At 41.8% G+C, this 7,234-nt stretch overlaps 1 pseudogene; it reads right to left on the bottom strand.

Annotated features, from left to right (window-relative positions):
• Window positions 1-6,641: 6,641 nt before the first annotated feature.
• LOC120106822 lies at window positions 6,642-6,741 on the bottom strand (annotated as a pseudogene).
• Between the last annotated feature and the right edge of the window lie 493 nt (window positions 6,742-7,234).

Genomic DNA, 7,234 nt, shown 5'->3' with positions numbered 1-7,234 from the left:
TGACATCTCGATCTGATATAATGGATTCGGATAACCCATGTAGACGAACGATTTCGTTAAAATATATCCGGGCAACTTGAGAGGCATCGAAGGTTTTAGAACAGGGCAGGAAATGAGCCATTTTCGAAAATCTGTCTACAACCACAAAGATGGAGTCATGTCCCTTGGCAGTCCGTGGTAATCCTAGAATGAAATCCATACTGACATCTTTCCATGGATATTCAGGTATTGGAAGTGGAGTGTATAATCCCGTATTCTGTCTTTGCTGTTTGGCAACAGCACAGATTCGACACTGAGCCACAATTTTGGCAACGTCGCGCTTCAAACTGGGCCAGTAGAATTGACGCTCTACGGCTTCAATAGTTTTGGCCTTCCCAAAATGACCAGACAATCCTCCAGCGTGTAATTCCCAAATTAAAAAATCTCGAACAGACGTATGCGGGACACATAATTTATTATTGAGGAAAAGGTACCCCTCTTGAAGGGAATACTTATCTATCTCTTTCGAAGTTCCTTGTTGGAGTGCAGACATGATTCTTCCAAAATCAGGACAGTTATCATATTCTTCTTTTAATTTCTCAAATCCAGTGACTTGAATACTGACTATTGACAACAGGTTTGCCTTTCGAGATAACGCGTCAGCAGCTCGATTATCTACACCGGATCGATGTTTTAATACAAAAGTGTATGATTGTAAAAATTCAACCCATTTGCCATGTCTAGGATTTAATTTCTTTTGTGAACTAAGGAATCTGAGGGCTTCATGGTCTGAATATAAAATGAATTCTTGTGGTAGTAGGTAGTGCCTCCAGAATTTAAGAGTTTGAATTATGGCATAAAATCCTTATCGTAGGTGGAGTATTTGCGCCTGGTTTCATTTAGTTTTTCACTAAAATAGGCCACAGGGTGTTGTCTTGACTAAGAACTCCACCAATTCCTACTCCAGATGCGTCACAGGATACTTCAAATACTTTAGAAAAGTCAGGAAGACGCAATACAGGAGCACTAGTCATCAAAGTCTTTATTTCCTCAAAAGCGCGATTACTAGCCTTAGTCCACTCAAAGGCTCCTTTACGAATACAATCTGTAATTGGTGCCATGATCGTGCTGAATCCCTTAATAAATCTACGGTAAAAGGTGGCTAACCCATGAAAACTTCTTACTTCATGCACATTCTGGGGTGCGGGCCAATTCTTGATTGCACTCACCTTTTCAGGATCTACAGATAGTCCATCTGGAGTCACAACAAATCCTAAGAATGTAACACGCGTAGTCATAAACTCACATTTCTTAAGGTTGATAAATAGGCTTTCGGATCTAAGCGTCTGGAAAACTTGCCGAAGATGGTCTAGATGTTCCTCCTTTGTTTTACTGTAAATGAGGATGTCGTCAAAGTAGACAACAACAAATGTTCCCATGAAAGGTCGTAGTACTTGAGTCATTAGTCTCATGAAAGTACTGGGAGCATTTGACAGACCGAACGGCATTACTAACCACTCATATAGTCCATCCTTTGTTTTAAATGCGGTCTTCCATTCGTCTCCTGGTCTGATTCTAACCTGATGGTAGCCACTTTTAAGATCAATTTTAGAAAATATATTCGATCCAGAGATCATATCTAGCATGTCGTCTAGTCGGGGAATCGGAAATCGATATCGTATTGTGATCTTGTTAATTGCCCGACTATCAATACACATTCTCCAAGTTCCATCTTTTTTTGGAGTTAAAAGGGCAGGTACGGCACATGGGCTTAAACTCTCCCTAATGAATCCTTTTCTTAGGAGTTCTTCGACTTGACGTTTCAACTCGGCATGTTCGGTAGGGTTGAGCCGATAGTGAGGGGCATTTGGTAGGGTCGCTCCTGGGACTAGGTCTATTGCGTGTTGTATATTCCTCATAGGTGGTAGTTGATCAGGAAGTTCCTCTGGGATGATTTCCTCAAATTCTTAAGAAGACTAGTCATTTCTTGTGGAATTGGGCTTGTTTCTTTCAGACTAACTTCTTTAACAGCTAAAACCCACACAGAAGGGCTTTCTTTGATGTCTCTTCTAGTTCTTTTGCGTTGATCAAGTGTAATCCCTTGGGTTGTTCTTCCTCTTTTGGTTTTATTGGGTTACTATCCTTTGGCTTTTTTGGTGGTGAAGGGTTATAGTGTGATTTTCTTGCCTTTGTGCATGAATGAGCAAGTATTTGTTCGACCAAAAAGCGTGGCATTTTGATCGAATAACCAAGGTCGTCCTAAATAATGCTTCCGACGTCCATGGGAAGAACGTCGCACCAAATTTCTTCCTGGTAAGATTGAAACTTAATGGGTACCTTGCAACGGTATCTAACAGGTATGGATGAAGTGTCTAGCCAGGCGACCTTGTAGGGACTGGGGTGGTCGACGGGTGTTAGCCCAAGCTTGGAAATCGTATCAGTGGAAACTGCGTTGATGCAACTCCCACTATCAATGATAATTTTACAGACCTTGTTCCCATTGTTTATGTAGGTATGAAAAATTGTAGTTCTTCGCCAATCTTCACATTCCTTTGGTTGAGTCAGGGTACATCTTAGTACGTTTATCCTAACTTCAGGTTCAGTTTCTTCAGTGAAATTTGGTTCATCGAATCCCTCGGCTAGTTCAGGATCAGCTATGTGAATTTCTTCGTCTTCTACAGTTTCCCCAGGGTGTTCCTCTTCGATCTCTCCAATATGTAGGGCACGAGAAGGGCACTGGTTTGCAAAATGTCCAATTCCATGACAGTTGAAACATCTACCCCTTGAGCTACCCTCCCTACGTCCTTCATTCAGGGTGCCTTTGCCTCGGTCTTCTTTCCTGGGTGGAGGAGCAACTAATGGAGGTCTAGTGGTTGAGGTTGGATTTGGATTAGTTCTGGGGACTTGGTGTGGTTCGGGTCTAGGACCTAGTATACTCGAAGTTCTAGGTTCACTGGGTCGAGTGATTGGCATTCTTTGGAATCTCTCATAATCCTGAGCTAATTGATATGCCTGCTCTAGACTATAGACCTCTCGCATGAAAAGCTCTCGTTGGATGTCATTTCTTAACCCGGCACGAAAATCGGGAAAGGGTGACAGAGGGATCCTCATTGACATGACATCGCATGAGATACTCATCAAACTTGGCGATGTAGTCAGTGACTGATTTGTTTCCCTGGGTCAAGGTCTGCCATTGATCAAGGAGGCGTTGTTGATAGGAAGTAGGTAGGTATTTCTCCCTAAGTTTATCCTTCATTTCATCCCAGGTTCGGATGGGTTCCTGTCTCCTATGTAAAATTAGACGTTCCACATTCTGCCAATAATATTTGGCTTGACCGAGAAGCCTCATTTTTGCAAATCGAATTTTACGCTCTTCAGACATGTCGTACCATTCGAAATAATGATTCATATCTGACTCCCAGTCAAGATACTCATGAGGATCCATGCGGCCTATGAAACTGGGTGCCTCAACCCTGACACTTCGAAGTATACGGTCATCGATGTCACGGTGATCATTAAGAGGTTGATTTATAGGATCACGACCTCTTTCATTGTGATGGGGCCTTTCTCTGGGATAGTCATCTAGTGGACGATTGAGATTTCTGTCAAAGTTTTGCCTATTCTTGGGATAGTCATTGACATGTTGGTGGTTCCGATCAAAGAGTGGGTGATCAATTCTTTCTCTTGGGTTATTGGCTAGGGAAGGACTACTCCTATCTTGGTATTCTTCTAAGGCATCGACTCGGGTACATAACCTTCCTAGCTTCTCATTAATTTCTCTAAGGATTGAGCTGATGTCAGGGTCCATCCCACGACTGGACTCAGGCTCGTCTGGTTGATAACTAGTTCCAGATCTGGTAGTCATGGAGTTTGGGTAGCTTTTCTTTGAATTTTATTATTTTTTTTTGTTTTTTTTTACACAAACACCCTAATACAATAAAACAAAAACATGCATCACCCAACAATTTCTAAGGTTTTCCTAAAAATTCTAGACAGCTCCTAACTGGGTTGAAGAGTACACTTAAGCCTCCAATCCGGTCTAATAACCTAGTCGACCAGGTAAGCTCCCAGGTAAGTGGAGGGGTCACGTTGCATGTAGCAAAGGTCCCACTTAAAACCCACTTTCCTCGAACAGAGACTGTCTCCCTTTAATTACTTAAAGGGACAAAGCTTGCCTAGACATCGACCGGGATCATAGCGCGAAATTGGTGCAACTTTCAGTGGTCTTCGTCCTATTGAGCTCGATTATCCTTAGGGGCCAACGTCTAATTGATTTTAATTAGGCTTAGGATTTTATGCACGGGGATGATTTTTGGGCTAAGGACGAGTGATGAAATCCCGACCTTATCTTGTTAATGGGTTCAGCCCTTAGATTATTTTATGCAAATGCTCATATGCAACAATCAAGAAATTTTTTTTTTTTTATCATTTTATGTCATGTCAATAAATTGCATTTGCATAGTTGATCAAACAAACTAGCTAAAAAAAAACTTTTAATCTTAATGTTGATGCCCAAATAAACTATACTCAGAAAAGGATGCGAAAAGATTAAAATTGGTGCCTAGTAATCCTAAGTTCTGCAATAATGCATGAAAATGGTGCCCTAAATTTTTTATTTTTTTATTTTAGAACCTGGCTCTGATACCAAATTGATGTGGAACAGGATCAATGCATGCAATCTACAATTTCTCTTTTTTTTTTATTTTTTTTTTTAATTAGATTTCAGCAATCCAATTCATAAACTATTAGCCAACTCAAATCCAACTCAAATCTAACAGCTATCAGATGATTATATTAAAATCGAATTTACTGTAAGAAACTACCGACAATTGATCAGTTCCTTTAATAAATTTAGAAGAAGGATCGTTGTTGATTAGGAAATCAACACATAATTAGGGCACTTTGTTCTACTTTTATTTCCTGCTGTTAAGCATAAAAATTTGGGAACTTAAACTGAATCCAATAACGACTTACTCAGAATTTTAGTGGAAGGATCACACGGACACGATGCTCGAGAAAAAAATCCTGGAAGAGGGAGGCAAGTCCAGGGTCCTGATTCGCTGACGGGTCGCCCTTCGTTGAGACGGATGGAGGAAACCGACAAGATCTGGAACAGAAGTCCTGGGTTAGTTGAGGTAGCAGGATGTTTGGGAAAACAAAACACAATAATCTATTCAAAGGATAAATAATCCGGACGAAGATTCGTCGGATCGGGATGAAGTCCGGAAGAGGGAATGGGAAGCCGGATGAGGAGCGCCGCCTGCGCTAGAGGAAGTTGTGGAAGTCAGGGAATGCCGCGTTCACTTAGAAGAGAAGGACTTTAGAGAAGGGAGGAAAATAGGATCTTGGGATTGGACACCAAACTTCTTTCAGGCAATTCATCAAACAACCTCTCTTCTTTTTCCATTCATTTTCTTCATTACCTTACATAACGAGATAAACCCCTTTTATAGGCAGGGCAACCAATTACATGAAGAAAGAAATAAATGGACTCATAAACCGGTTGAAATTTCCTTAAAACAGGGCGGTGGAAGATGCTGCGGGTTGGATCGGTTGGGCTTCTCCATTTGTAACGGCAGGAACCGGATGAATCTGGCTGGTGTTTGGGATGAAAATGGAATGCCTCTTGGGTGGAGACGCTGTGGGTTGGATCGGTTTTCCACCCCTTCATCTTCTTCGGCTGGAACTGGGAGCGAATCGGCTTGGGAAGAAGAATCGCCTTGGGAAGAAGATGACCCGTCGGCGTGGGAAGAAGATGACTCGTCGGCTGAGAAACCGCCTTGCTTCATTCTCCTCTTCGGGCACATCCGGCTGGAGCTGGGAGAGAAATCGGCTTGGGGAAGATGACTCGTCAGCTGAGAAACCGCCTTGCTTCATTCTCCTCTTCGGGCACATCCGGCTGGAGCTCGGCTTGGGGGAAGATGACGAGTACGGTGCTTGGAACAAAACAGGGGAGCTAATTTTTAAAGGAACCGGTCTTGATGAGTGAACCGGCTGGTAGTTCTTTTGGGCTGGTTTATTTTGGAATGTGGACTTTATTATGACATGGACTCAATACTACTTGGGCTGGACTGACATTGATTTGACTCAACATTACTTGAACTGGACTTGAATTGGATTGGAACTGACACGAACTTGACTTAAATAAATCACTAGAGAAATAAAAAAAATAAAAACTGGACGACACAAGAAATGTGGACTAACAGTCAAGCCAAAGTGATGCTGGCTCATTGGTGTCCCCACCACAAATTTTCCTGATGATGTAGGAAGTCACCATGGTGATGAAGGTAGACCCCCAGTTATGACACTTCGACAATATTTACATCCCACTAGGACTAGTCAACCTTCATGCATGATTATTCCTGAAAATGTAGGACACTTTAAAATCAAACCAAGAGTAATTCAATTGCTGCCAAAGTATCATGGAATGGAATCCGAGAACCCTTATCTTCATCTTAAGGATTTTGAGAAAATTAGCATCACATTTAGAGTGCCAAATGTATCGGAAGATGTCCTTAAATTGACCTTGTTCCCTTTTTCCTTAAAGGATAAAGCCAAAACATGGCTGAACTCCTTAAGACCTAGATCGCTAGGAACATGGCATGATATGCAAAGAGAATTCTTGAAAAAATTCTTTCCCGCACAAAGGACTAACTTTTTAAAACGACACATTAGTAACTTCCAACAAAAAGACCATGAAACATTTTATGAATGCTGGGAGAGATTTAAAGATTTGCTTCTCTCTTGTCCTCATCATGGGTTTGAAACATGGAGAACCATTAGTTTCTTTTACGAAGGGTTGTCTCCACAGTTGAAACAATTTATAGAGACTATGTGCAATGGTCTATTTCTGGAAAAGCAACCCGATGAGGCATGGGACTACTTAGACTCTCTCGCAGAGACTGCACAATTATGGGATACAGGGGATAGAGTGAATAAACCTTTGCCTAAGCCTACTAGCATTCCACACGGGGGCCTTTACAACCTTAGTACTCAGGATGATATTCAGGCTAAAATGGCAGCCCTCACTAGGAAGGTAGAGGAAATTGAACTTAGAAGGATTGAACCCGTCAAGACCGTAGAACATAACAGCGAGTGTTGTAGGATTTGCGAGATGCCTGGCCATCTCATCACTGATTGCCCCACAATATCCGCATTCAAGGAAGTCTTGCACGATCAGGCCAATGTTATGAATACCTATCAAAAATCTTTCAATAATCCTTTTTCGGGTACTTACAACCCTGGATGGAAGAAC

The sequence above is a fragment of the Phoenix dactylifera genome, unplaced genomic scaffold, assembly GCF_009389715.1.
Source record: "Phoenix dactylifera cultivar Barhee BC4 unplaced genomic scaffold, palm_55x_up_171113_PBpolish2nd_filt_p 000649F, whole genome shotgun sequence".
Classification (NCBI taxonomy): domain Eukaryota; kingdom Viridiplantae; phylum Streptophyta; class Magnoliopsida; order Arecales; family Arecaceae; genus Phoenix; species Phoenix dactylifera.
The sequence above is the reverse complement of the archived record's forward strand: the minus strand, read 5'-3'. Positions and strand labels throughout refer to the sequence as shown.